Here is a 14471-nt window from a genome sequence, read left to right on the forward strand (position 1 = left end):
ACAAGAATTGCTTGAACCCAGGAGGTAGAGGTTGTAGTGAGCCATGATCACACCCCTGTACTCCAGCCTGGGTGAAAAAGTGAGACTCTGTCTCAAAAGAAAAAAAATGAGAAAACTCAGCAAGATGCAAGACAATACAGTTAGACAATTCAATAAAATTAGGAAAATAATTTAGTATCTGAATAAGAAATTCAACAAAGGGATAGATACTATAAAAAGAACTGAACAGAAATCTTGGAGCTGAATAATTCAATGAATGAGGGATTGAACAACAGACTAGATCCACCAGAAAAAAAAGAATTTCTAAACTGGAAGACTAGGTCTTCTTAAAATAACCTTGTCAGAAAAAAATAAGAATTAAAAATAATGGAGAAGCCTCCAAGACTTATGAAACATTATTCAGCAACCAAATTTTCACCTTATGGAAGTTTCCAAAGGAGAAGAAATAGGAAAATGGATATAATAATATAATTGTAGAAAAGACCCAAATTTTGGGAAGATACGAAATTCAGATCCTTAAAGTCACTAAACTGTGTAAACTCAAAAAAGTCCTTTCCGAGGTACATTATAGTCAAAATGTGATAAAATATTTTACCCATAGAAGCAATGTAAAGAATAATGTACCCAACACCTGTCTATTCACCTGTGTGCTCTCCTGCCCACAAGGAGATTGAGCACTGTGGGCTGAGTAAGCAAGCCATGCCTTCAAGAGTCCCTTGGAGGGATCAAGGGAACTATCTTGTCTCATTTGTACTAATTTATATTCCCTCCAACAGTGTACAAATATACCATTTTCTCAACATCTTCACCTACACTTTTTATCTTTTGCCTTTTTAATTATAGCCATTTTTAATAGGTTTGAGGCGATATCTCATTGTGGTTTTAATTTACATCTTTCTAATGATCAGTGATGTAGAACATTTTAAAATCCATCTATTAGCCGTTTTTATGTCTTCTTTTGAGAGGTATCCATTCAGTTACCCTGCCTGCCTCTCCCATTAGACTGGTAAGCTCCAGAATGGCAGAGAACTTGCCTGATTTTGTTTAGTATTATATTTCCAGTTCCTAGCATGATACCTGACTCATACTGCTGGTGCAATAAATATTTACTGGATGAATCAGCAAACAGTCTGCTTCAATCTCTCCAGTTTACCAATGAAATAATGTTTCAAGCCCGCACACGAAAATATCACTCCTCAATTCAGAAATCTTCCTTGTGGTTCCACTATACCTTAGAATAAAGTCTATTCAATACTTCTTAGAATACTCACATTGAGGGATCCCAGCCTACTCCTCACTTCAACTGTTTCTTTTTTTTTTTTTTTTGAGTCTCCATTTCTTTTTTAATTCTTATTATTATTATACTTTAAGTTCTAGGGTACATGTGCACAACGTGCAGGTTTATTACATATGTATACTTGTGCCATATTGGTGTGCTGCACCCATCAACTCGTCAGCTTTCTTGCTCTGCTTTCCACCGCAAGTCAGTCACACCATAATTATTGCCATTCTCCAAATGTGCCATCCTCTTTAATTTCTCTTTACTTTTATGGATGCTATTTTCCATCATGTGGTATGATTTTTCTTTTTTCTTCAACCAACAAGTGCTTATTAACCCTTCACAGGGTATGCTAGTTGTCATCTTCTCTGTGAAGGTTTTTCCCACCTCCATCTTAGTAAGCAAAAAGCACTTTTCACTTACTTTTTTACAACAGTTACTACATTGTTTGTTAATTACCTGCTTTTTTCTTGTCTCTTTTGCCTTCCCCAGACCGTACTCTTTGAGGGCAGATATTAATATTACTCTTTTATGCACCTGACCTGGTACAGAACATAATAAAGTAACTGCATGTTTCCTTGCATACTTCTCCAAGAAAATGCTAGTGCATCTTTTGCCAAGCCTTGATCGTCCGCCAAGGCTGGCATGACTGGAGAATCAAATGTCATGAGTTCAGAGAAAGGAAATCTCAGCATTGGCATGAGTAAGTCAAAACAGTTTAAAAACAAGATGAAAACAACAAACAAAAGTACTTTGTTTAGCAACTGAGACTTGAAGCTTGAGATATAAGGGAAGGGGCAGTAAAGGAACGGTTAGAGAATGTAATGAATTTGATTTTAGACATTTTGAACTTACTGACAGCTTTATATAGAAATAGAGGTGTCCTGAAGGCAGTTGGAAATATGATACTGAAGTGCAGATGAGAGGTTACAGCTAAATATATAGTTAGTCACTAATTTACAAAGTTGTCATATTTCAAAACTTCACTTGCAAGTTTTGGTGTAATAACTCAAAGTGTAGTTTTTCATAGAGGCAATACTATAAGTGGTGATTATATCTATTAGCCTACAATGTATATTTAATCTTGTTATGTAACTGAAATAACATATATTTGCAATAAATAGTATAAAATATTATTGTAATTTTAATTATTAAAATAGAAAAGCAATAAAATTGAATAAGAAAAATTCCCTGTTTTGAATACCAGTACTTGAGGTAATAACAAATTTAAACACAGTAATTTGCAGAATTTGATAGAATTTCATGGAGATTCTGAATGGGATCTGTAGACACTTTCAAAGGCTTTAGAGCTTTATTTTTTATGTTTTAGGAAGAAGGTCTTACTCTGTCATCTAGGATGGAGTGAAGTGGTGTGATCATAGCTCACTGCAGCCTCAAACTCTTGGGTTCAAGTAGCCCACATACCTACAACTGCTTAGTGACTGGAACGACAGGTGCATGCCACCTGTCTGTCAATTTTATGATAGAGTGTTTTTTAAATTGCCTATTTCTGTTAAAAACATCAGGATTTTGTATCACTAGTACTACCCTTCCCTTGCTTTCTGGCCTTCATTGGGGTTATTAGGGGCTCACAGATAGAAAGAAAAAGGAAAGGATCAAAATCAATAAAAGGATTGAGAGTATTCCCAAAGATCACTGAGCAGTGGCTGATAAAAAGGAGAGACCAAATGTTTCAAGAAGGCGCTCATCAAAAAATTGTCTGAGGAATTATCTTGAGCTGTCACCCATAAAAGACAAACAAAGTTTAACATGTTCATACACTCATTAAACAAGCAAACAATATTCTCCTAAAAGGAAATCAATGTAGAAAGATTGTCAGCGATGTTACTTGGTTGTTTCAAAGTATCATCATCCCAAAATGACTTGGTTGCTATTCAAAGTGAGTATGGAGTGGTAAAGTAACATGTAGTTATCCAGTTGGAGATTGGAGGGGAAAGCAGTATAGAAACAGCTGCGGATATGCAAGACATGTTTTTTAAAGCTAGGTGTTTGCAACTAGAGAAATAATTACAAAAATGGGCAAAAGATCTGAATAGAAACTTTTCAAAGGAAGACATACAAATGGCAAACAAGTATATGAAAAGCTGCTGAACATCATTAATCATCAGAGAAATGCATATCAAAACTACAATTAGATGCCATCTTACCCCCGTTAAAATTACTTTTATCCGAAAGTCAGGCAATAACAAATGCTGGTGAGAATGTGAAGAAAAGGGAACACTCATACACTGTTGGTGAAAATTAGATTAGTATAACCACTGTAGAGAACAGTTTGGAGGTTTCTCAAAAAACTAAAAAGAGAGCTAACACACAAGCCAGCAATTCCACTTCTAGATATATAGTCAAAAGAAAGGAAATCAGTAAATGGAAGAGATATCTAAACTCCTATGTTTATTGCAGCATTGTTTACAATAGCCAAGATTTGGAGGCAACCTAAATGTCCATGAAGAGATGAATGGATAAAGAAAATGTGGTACATATAAACAATGGAGTACTATTCAGTCATAAAAAAGAATGAGATTCTGTCATTAGCAGCAGCATGGATGGGATTGAATGTTATTATTTTAAGTGAAATAAGCCAGACACAGAAAGACAAACTTTGCATGTTCTTGCTTATTGGTGGAAGTGAAAAGTTAAAATAATTGGAATAGTAACAGCTCTGGTCTGTAGCTCCCAGTGAGACCAATGCAGAAGGTGGGTAATTTCTGCATTTCCAACCGAGATACCCAGTTCATCTCATTGGAGCCGGCTAGGTAGTGGGTGTGACCCATGGAGAGTGAGCAGAAGCAAGTTGGGGTGACACTTTACCTGAGAAGTGCATGGAGTGGGGGGACTTCCCTCCCCCAGTCAAGGGAAGAGATGAGAGACTGTGCTACCCACCAGGAGTACTACACTTTTCCCATGGAGTTTTGCAGTCTTCAGATCAGGCCTGTACCACCAGGCCCTGGGTCTTAAGCATGAAACTGGGTCACTATTCAGGCAGGCACTGAGCTGCAGGAATTTTTACATACTCCAGTGGCACCTGGAACTCTAGGGAGACAGGATAACCATTCACTCCAGTGGAAATGGGGCTGAAGCTGGGGAGCCAAGCAGTCTCACTCAGCAAGTCCCACTTACACAGAACCCAGCAAGCTAAGAATCACTGGCTTGAAATCCCCATTGCCAGCACAGTAGTCTGGAGTTTGCCTGGGATTACCAAGTTCTGAGAGGAGGGAAGGGTGACTGCCATTACTGTGGCTTTAGTAGATGCTTGTGTCCTGACAGTGCTAAGGAGACTTGGAGGTTTGGGCTGGGCAGAATTCTCCACATTACAGCAAAGCAGCTGTGCCCAGACTCCTTTAGATCCCTCCTCACCAGGCAGGGCATCCCGCAGGAAGTCCACCAGCTCCAGTCAAGGGCTTATAAACATAATTCTCACCTCCCTAGTATAGAGCACCTGGGGGGAGGCTTGGCCATAGTCCCGGGTTCAGCAGACTTAATTTTTCCTTCCTGCTGGCTCTGAAGAAATCAGCTGATCCCAATGAGGAGGATTTCCCCAACATAGTGATATGGGAGGTGGGCAGGGAAGTCGTGGGAAGGGAAGGGTCTGGTCCCTGGCTAGGGTTTCACCCCCAGGCCTGTGCCCACAGATCTAGGTGAGGACAAGCATTTCTGTTTTTATGCCCAAATGTTGCATTTTCCAAGAACACCCTGGCATACCACATCCCCATCCTGTGCCTATAAAAACCCGAGACCCTAGTGGGCATGCACACAAGCAGCTAGATGTTGAAAAGAACACATCACTGGGAGAAAACACAAGCAGGTGGATGTCAAGAGAACGTTAGGAAGAGCATGCCAGTGGAAGAGCACACCGACAGACACTGGCAGGCCAGCAGGCATCGACCAGCAGAACGATGCGGAGTTTGGGGTGGTTGGAAAGGAGCCCAGCTGCTAAGTGGCCCATCTCCAGGGGAAAACTACCTTCCCACTCTATCCCCTACTGGCTCCCCAATCTGCTGAGAGCTACTTCCACTCAATAAAATCTTGCACTCATTCTCCAAGCCCACATGTGATCTGACTCTTCAGGTACACTAAGACAAGGAACCCCAGGATACAGAAAACCCTCTGTCCTTGTGATAAGGCAGAGGGTCTAATTGAGCTGACTAACACAAGCTACCTACAGACGGCTAAACTAAAAGAGCACACAATAACACACACTCACTGGGACCTCAGGAGCTGTAAACATTCACCCCTAGACACTGCTGTCAGGTCAGAGTACCACAACTTGCCCATCTGCCTGCTTCCCTTAGGGGTTTGAGCACTGGGGCAACAAAGAAGCGAGCCACACCCCCATTGCATGCCCTGTGAGGAGGATAAGGAAACTTTTCCCATTTGAACAATACACCAGCCCTGCTAAGGGACAGACTGTCTCCTTAAGAGGATCCCTGACCCAGTGCCTCCTGTCTGGGTGAGACCTCCCAACAGGGGTCAGTAGACACCTCAGACAGGAGAGCTCTGGCTGGCATCAGGTTGGTGCCCCTGTGTAAAAAACTTCTGGAGGAAGGAGCAGGAAGCAATCTCTGCTGTTCTGCAACCTTCACTGGTGATACAAGGCAAACAGGGTCTAGAGTGAACCCCAGTAAATTGCAGCAGACCTACAGAAGAGGGGCCTGACTTTTAGAAAACAAACAAACGAACAAAAAACCAAACACGAATAAAAAGTAACAACAACATCAACAAAAAAGATCCCACAAAAACCCATCCAAAGGTCATCAGCCTCAAAGATCAGAGGTGGATGAGGAAAAATCAATGAAGATGAGGAACAATCAATGAAGATGAGGAAAACAATAAAGATGAGGAAAAAACAGTGAAAAAATGCTGCAAATTCCCAAAGCCAGAATGCCTCTTCTCTTCCAAATGATTGCAACACTTAACCAGCAAGGGCACAGAATGGGGCTGACACTGAGATGGATGAACTGATAGAAATGGGCTTTAGAAAGTGGGTAATAATGAATTTGATTGAGCCAAAGGATTAAGTTCTTACCCAATGCAGAGAAGCTAAGAACCGTGATAAAAGATTACAGGAGCTGTTAACTAGAAAAACCAGTCCAGAGAGAAACATAAACGACCTGATGTAGCTGAATAACACAACACAAAAACTTAATGATGCAAAAACAAGCATTAATAGTCAAATAGACCAAGCAGGAGAGAGAATAACAAAGCATAAAGACTATCTTGCTGAAATAAGGCAGGCAGACAAGATTAGAGAAGAAAGAATGAAAAGGAACAAACAAAACCTCCGATAATTATGGGGCTATGTAAAAAGACTGAACCTACAACTAATTGGAGTACCTGAAAGAGATTGGGAGGTTGGAGAAAAGTTGGAAAACACACTTAATGATATAATCCAGGAGAACTTCCCCAACCTACCAAGACAGGCCAATATTCAAATTCAGGAAATCCAAAAAACCCTAATAAGATACTTCATGAACAGATCTACCTCAAGACACATTATCATCGATTCTCTAAGGTAAAAATGAGGGGAAAAAATGTTAAAGGCAGAAAGAGAGAAAGGCCAGGTCACCTACAAAGGGAAGCCCATCAGATTAACAGCTAACCTCTTAGCAGAAACCCTGCATCCCAGAAGAGATTAGGGGGGTGGGGGGCTAATATTCAAAATGCATAAAGAAAAGAAATTCCAACCCAGAGTTTATTTGGCCAAACTAAGCTTCATAAGCGAAGGAGAAATAAAAGCTTTTTCAGACAAGCAAACGCTAAGGGATTTTGTCACCACCAGGCCTTCCTCAAGGAAGCACTAAACATGGACAGGAAAAACCGTTACCAGCCACTACAAAAACATACTGAAATACACAGACCAATGACACTATGAAGCAACAACATTAATAAGTCTGCAAAACTAACCAGTGAACATAATGATGAGAGGTTCAAACTCACACACAACAAGATTAACCTTAAATGTAAATGGGCTAAATGCCCCAATTAAAAGACACAAAATGGCAAGCTGGATACAAAGACAAGACCCATTGGTGTGCTGTATTCAAGAGACACATCTCATGTGCAAAGACACACATAGACTCAGAGTAAAGGGATGGAGGAAAATTTACCAAGCAAATGGAAAGCAGACAAAAGCAGATGTTGCAATACTAGTTTCTGACAAAACAGACTTTAAACCAACAAAGGTCAAAAAAGACAAAGAAGGGCATTACATAATGTTAAAGGGTTCAATTCAACAAAATAAACCAACTACATTAAATATATGTGCACCTAATACAAGAGCACCCAGATTCATAAAACAAGTTCTTAGAGACCTACACAGAGACTTAGACCCCTACACAATTATAGTGGGAGACTTTAATACCCCACTGTCAGTATTAGACACATCATGAAGGCAGAAAATTAACAAAGATATTCAGGATTTGAACTCAGCTCTAGACAAAGCGAACCTGATAGATATCTACAGAACTCTCCATCCAAAAACAACAGAATATACATCTTTTTGGCACCACATGACACTTACTCTAAAATTGATCACATAATTGGAAGTAAAACACTCCTCAGCAAATACAAAAATCCTGAAATCATAACAAACAATCTCTCAGACCACAGCACAATCAAATGAGAACTCAATATTAAAAAGCCCACTCAAAACCACACAACTACATGGAAATCGAACAACATACTCCTGAATGACTTCTGGGTAAATAATGAAATTAAGGCAGAAATCAAGAAGTTATTTGAAAACAATGAGAAAAAAAGAGACAATGTACCAGAATCTCTGGGACACACCTAAAGTAGTATTAAGAGGGAAATTTATAGCACTAAATGCCCACATTGAAAAGCTAGAAAGATCTCAAATCTACACCCTAACATCACAAGTAAAAGAACTAGAGAACCAAGAGCATACAAACTCCAGAGCTAGCAAAAGACAGGAAATAACTAAGCTTAGAGTGGAACTGAAGCAGACAGAGACACGAAAAAACCCTTCAAAAAAATCTACAAATCCAGGAACTGTTTATTTGAAAAAGTCAACAAAATAGACCACTAGTAAGATTAATAAAGAAGAAAACAAAGAAGTTTAAAATAAACACAATCAGAAACGATAAAGGGGATACCACCACTGTACCCAAAGGAATACAAACAGCCATCAGAGAATACTATAAACACCTCTATGCAAATAAACTAGAAAACTTAGAAGAAATTGATAAATTCCTGGACACCTACACCCTCCAAAATCTGAACCAGAAAGAAGTTGAATCCCTGCATAGACTAATAGCAAGTTCTGAAATTGAGGAAGCAATAAATAGTCTACCAAAAAGAAAACAAAAACAAAAACAAAAAAACACGTCCAGATGGATTTTCAGCTGAATTTTACCAGAGATACAAAGAGGAGCTTGTACCATTTCTTCTGAAACTATTACAAACAATTGAAAAGAAGGGACTCCTCCCTAACTCATTTTATGAGGCCAACATCATCCTGATACAAAAAATTGGCAGAGATACAACAACAATAACAACACAACACTTCAGGCCAATATTCATGATGAACATTGATGCAAATATCCTCAATAAAATACTGGCAAACCGAATCCAGCAGCACATAAAAAATCTTATGCACCATGATCAAGTTAGCTTCATCTACGGGATGCAAGGCCGGTTCAACATACAAAAATCAATAAACACAATTCATCACAAAAATAGAATTAAAGGGAAAAACCACATGAATATCTCAATAGATGCAGAAAAGGCCTTGAATTTGATAAAATTCAACATCTCTTCATGTTTAAAACTCTCAATAAACTATGTATTGATGGAACATACCTCAAAATAATAAGAGTTATTTATGACAAATCCACAGCCAATATCATACTGAATTTCAAAAGCCGGAGGCATTCTCCTGGAAAACTGGTACAAGACGAGGATGCCCTCCCTCATCCCTCTTATTTAACATAGTGATAGAAGTTCTGGCCAGGACAATCAGGCAAGAGAAAGAAATAAAGGGTATTCAAATAGGAAGAGAGGAAGTCAAATTGTCTTTGTTTGTAGATGGCATAATCCTATATCTAAAAGACCCCATTGTCTCAACCCAAAAGTTTCTTAAGCTGTTGAGCAAGTTTAGCAAAGTCTCAGGATACAAAATCAATGTGCAGAAATCACAAGCATTCCTATACACCAACAACAGATGAGCAGAGACCCAAATCATAGATGAGTTCCCATTCACAATTGCCACAAAGAAAGTAAAATACCTAGAAATACAGCTAACAAGGGAAGTGAAGGACCTCTTCAAGGAGGACTACAAACAACTGCTCAAGGAAATCAGAGAGGACACAAGCAGATGGAAAACCATTCCATGCTCATGTATAGGAAGAATCAATATCATAAACATGGCCATAGTGCCCAAAGTAATTTATGGATTCAGTGGTATTCCAATTGACCTACCACTGACATTCTTCATAGAATTAGAAAAAAAAAAAAACCGATTTTAAAATTCATATAAAACCAAAAAAGAGGTCACTTAGCCAAGACAATCCTAAGCAAAAACAGCAAAGCTGGAGGCATCACATTACCCTACTTCAAACTATACTACAAGGCCACAATAAACAAAACAGCATGGTACTTGTACAGAAACAGGCACATAGACCAATGGAAGAGAACAGAGAACTCAGAAGTAAAACAGCACATCTACAATCATCCCATCTTCGACAAACCCCCAAAAAACAAGCAATGGGGAAAGGATTCCCTATTTAATAAATGGTGCTGGGAGAACTGGCTAGCCATAGGCAGAAAACTGAAACAGGATTCCTTTCTTACAACTTACACAAAAATTAACTCAAGCTGGATTAAAGACTTAAATGTAAAACCCAAAACCATAAAAACCCTAGAAGAAAATCTAGGCTGTGTCATTCAGGATATAGGCATGTGCAAAGACTTTATGATGAAATTGTTGAAAGCAATTGCAACAAAATCAAAAATTGATGAATTGGATCTAATTAAACTAAAGAGCTTCTGCACAGCAAACAAAACTATTACCAGAGAGAGCAGACAATCTATAGAATGGGGAGAAACTGTTGCAATCTATCCATCTGACAAAGGTCTATTATCCAGAATTTACAAGGAACTTTACCAAATTTACCATTAAAAATAATACAATCCCATTAAAAAGGGGGCAAAGGACTTGAACAGACACTTCTGAAAAAAAGTGAGACGTTCATGAGGCCAACAAACCCATGAAGAATAGCTCAATATCACTGATTATTGGAGAAATGCAAATAAAAAACACAACGAGATACCATCTCATGCCAGTCAGAATGTCAACTATTAAAAAGTCAAGAAACAACAGATGCTAGCAAGGTTGAAAAGAAATAAGAACACTTTTACACTGTTGGTGGGAATGTGAATTAGTTCATCCATTGTGGAAGGTAGTAGGGTGATTCCTCAAAGATTAAGAACCAGAAATACCATTTGAGCCAGCAATCCCATTCCTGGGTATATACCCAAAAGAATATAAATCATTCTATTATAAAGATACATGCATGCATATGTTCACTGAAGCATTATTCACAATAGAAAAGACATGGAATCAGCCCAAATGCCCATCAATGATAGGCTGGATAAAGAAAATGTGGTACATATATACCATGGAATACTATGCAGCCATAAAAGGGCACTAGATCATGTCCTTTGCAGAAACACGGATGAAACTGGAAGCCATTATCGTCAGCAAACTAATGCAGAAACAGAAAACCACCCACTGCCACCCAGGGAACAGCTGGTGAGGACTGCCATTCTGAGGACCCTCCTGATAAGCTTGGGCCCTCTCTTGCTTAACAAGCCTTAAGGGTAAAAGCTGTTAAACTGGAGAAGGAAGTCCAAGATTTAACGGTGAGATACCAGAGAGCTGTAGCTGATTGTGAAAACATAAGGAGGCGAACCCAGAGATGTGTGGAAGATGCCAAAATATTTGGAATCCAGAGTTTCTGTAAGGACTTGGTGGAGGTGGCTGACATTTTGGAGAAGACTACAGAGTGCATTTCTGAAGAGTCAGAGCCTGGGGACCAGAAGCTCACTCTGGAGAAGGTCATCCAATGGTTGTCACTTTTAGAAGCAAAGCTGAAAAGTGTGTTTGCCAAGCATGGCCTGGAGAAACTGACATCCATTGGTGACAAATATGATTCCCACGAACATGAATCCTCTGTCATGTGCCAACTGGTGTTGTGGTGCAGTCTGGCACCATGGCATTAATAAGACAAGATGGTTACAAACTTCATGGCTGCACCATTAGGCTTGCCCAGGTAGAAGTGGCAGTGGAGTCTCAGAGAAGACTGTGAAGAGGCCATCAGGAACTCAATGTTCTCCCAGAGTGCAGTCACCTGTGTTTCATTTATTTAGTAAAGTAGGTTTGTATTGTACATGAGGTACTTCATGTGATATGTTTTGGATTTAGTCATACTGGTTTTATGTCTAAGATATTCTATTGATTTAATGTGACCTGTTTGGTCTCATCAGAAGTCTTACCATTGGGCCTTTGAACAGTGTGACAAGTCTTCCGACGGCCTTTATGAAAACATGGTAAGCAGAATTGGTACTCTGATGAATTTGAATCCAAAATTCTTTTAACTATGTGTTTTCAACTACATGTTCCTTCCTAGTGGTCCCCATAACAGGAATTGTATAGTATCTTGTATTTTGTGGAAAAAGGAGATGGTAGGGATTGGTTCAACATTTAGGTACTTAGAGGATAAAGCGTCTTTGTATTCTTGTAAATTTATTCCTGTATAAATTTAAATCATTTGGATTTATTTTATTCACATAGATTTTCAGGACTTTACCTTTTGTTTTCTTTCCTTTTAGTCATCTTTTGTCCTTGTAATCCCAACTACATAGGCTTTATGCTGACATCATTATCTCATACCCACCCTTTCTCATCCCCATTTGCAGGGGCTAAAGGTCTAGGTGAGACTTGGAATGCAAGGAACATCAGGAAATTTGAGATACCCAGGACCCTTTGAAACAAGAATGACCAAAAAGCCTTGGGCTGTCTTTGCTCTAAGTTATCTTCAAATTATTTCCAGCTTCCCTGTCATATAATCATTTCTGGCAAATTGAGGCAACACTAACAGCTAAAGACCCAGACGGGTCTATTCAGATAATTTACCTACAACTTCTCATTTCACCAGCCCTTACTCCTCTTCCCCTTTGTCAATTTAGCCTTATAATCCTTTATTAGATGATGGGAGGTGATGATCAGGACAAAAGTGTTAGGTTTGCGTGACTTCTCATTTCGTTTATTAATAGTTTTACTGAAATTTTTTAAAGTTTCCTCTTGATTTATTTATGTTATTTTTGTGACAAGAACCTAAATGTAAGTATTCTCTCCTCTTAGCAATTTTTTTCTGTGTTGCCCAGGCTGACATCCAACTCCTGGGATCAAGCAATCCTGCCTCAGCCTACCAACTAGCTGGGACTACAGGCACTCAACACTGTGCCTGAGAATTTCTTTTTTTAGTTGGTACTCACAAATCACTACCTCTGTTATACTGACAAGCTTTATTTCCTATTTTTTGTATCTCTTAGGTCACATTTGTGTAAACATCTAGCTCACCTTTTATATATTAATCTCCAAGAGTTAATGAGCTTATGTAGTTTTTTTTTTTTTTCAGTCTTATAGCTGGTGTTCTGTAAAAGATTTGTCCAATAAGTGACTTAATGAATGAATGATATATCAGTTAAACTTAAGGAAGGCAGTCAATTATGGATATTTTAATGTTGGAATAGCCTTAATTATCAAATCTCACCTTTTCTGCTTCGGAAGTATGAAAATGTAGTCATTTTAGGACTGGACCAAAGGAAAAAAATCTCTAAACTAATGACTAAATTTCAGTGAGAATATAAAGAACAACTAGATATTAACATCCAACATTTAAGATTAATGGGCATGCAAATAAGTTTCCAGCAGACAATCAGATGTTGTTGGATGTCCAGATTGTATAGGTTTAGGTTTAAGTTACTACTCATAAAATAAATCCATTTCTACTAGAACTCGATGACCTCAGTCAGTGGAGTGGTAAAAAGTTATCCTTTTACACATTATAGATAATTCTAAGACAGCACACAAATGTATCAACAAAGCCATCTCCTTGTGGGCCCTACCATCTTCATCAGATTTAGACACCTAAAAAACAAGTAAATAGGCACTTTTAAAATGCAATCAAAAGACTGGTGGTAAGCATTTAAAACCAGAACATCTTTTGGCATTTCACTAAGTGTATATTGTAAATTTAATGAACAATCAAGGTTCACAGTAGGAAGCTGCCTTTTTTTGCCTTCATTTCTATGAGATTGACAGATGGTGACAATAAGAAAATGAACTGATTATAATTATTCTCTGTGTGTCTTTTTCAAATGATTTTTATTGCTAGCTGTCATTATCAGTTAGAATTAACATTAATTAGAATTAACAATAATTTTAGGTATGGAATGCTACGATTACCTAGAGATGTCTCTATCTACCAGGCTCAAGTGATCCTCCCACCTCAGCCTACCAAGTAGCCAGGACTACAGGTAAGTGCACTACCATGCCTGGCTAGTTTTGTTTTGTTTTGGTTTGGTTTGGTTTTTTTGGTTGTATTTTTACAGGTGGGGTGTCACTATATTGCCCAGGCTAGAAGAATTTTCTAGTACTCTATTACATCTCCCGTTTTGCCAAGTAAATTGAGAATAACTTTAGATTATTTTATTATTCAGTAGTTTTGCAGACTTAAAAGTGTAAATTTAGAATTAGAAGATGAAGCTATATTTCTTGTCTTCTGCTAGCTTTTGAATGTGTTTGCTCTTGCTTCTCTAGTTCTTTTAATTGTGATGTTAGAGTGTCAATTTTAGATCTTTTCAGCTTTAAGATCAGAGCAGAAATGAAGGAGTAGAGACACAAAAAACCCTCCAAAAAATCAATGAATCCAGGAGTTGGTTTTTTGAAAAGGTCAACAAAATTAATAGACTGCTAGCAAGACTAATAAAGAAGAAAAGAGAGAAGAATCAAATAGACGCAATAAAAAATGATAAAGGGGATACCACCACCGACCCCACAGAAATACAAACTACCTTCAGAGAATACTATAAACACCTCTATGCAAAAAAAACTAGAAAATCTAGAAGAAATGGATAATTTCCTGGACAC

General features: G+C 38.3%; 1 pseudogene; it reads left to right on the forward strand.

Annotated features, from left to right (window-relative positions):
* The first annotated feature begins 3121 nt into the window (after positions 1 to 3121).
* LOC105528333 lies at positions 3122 to 11625 on the forward strand (annotated as a pseudogene).
* Positions 11626 to 14471: the final 2846 nt, after the last annotated feature.

The sequence above is a fragment of the Mandrillus leucophaeus genome, unplaced genomic scaffold, assembly GCF_000951045.1.
Source record: "Mandrillus leucophaeus isolate KB7577 unplaced genomic scaffold, Mleu.le_1.0 Scaffold713, whole genome shotgun sequence".
In the NCBI taxonomy this organism is placed as follows: domain Eukaryota; kingdom Metazoa; phylum Chordata; class Mammalia; order Primates; family Cercopithecidae; genus Mandrillus; species Mandrillus leucophaeus.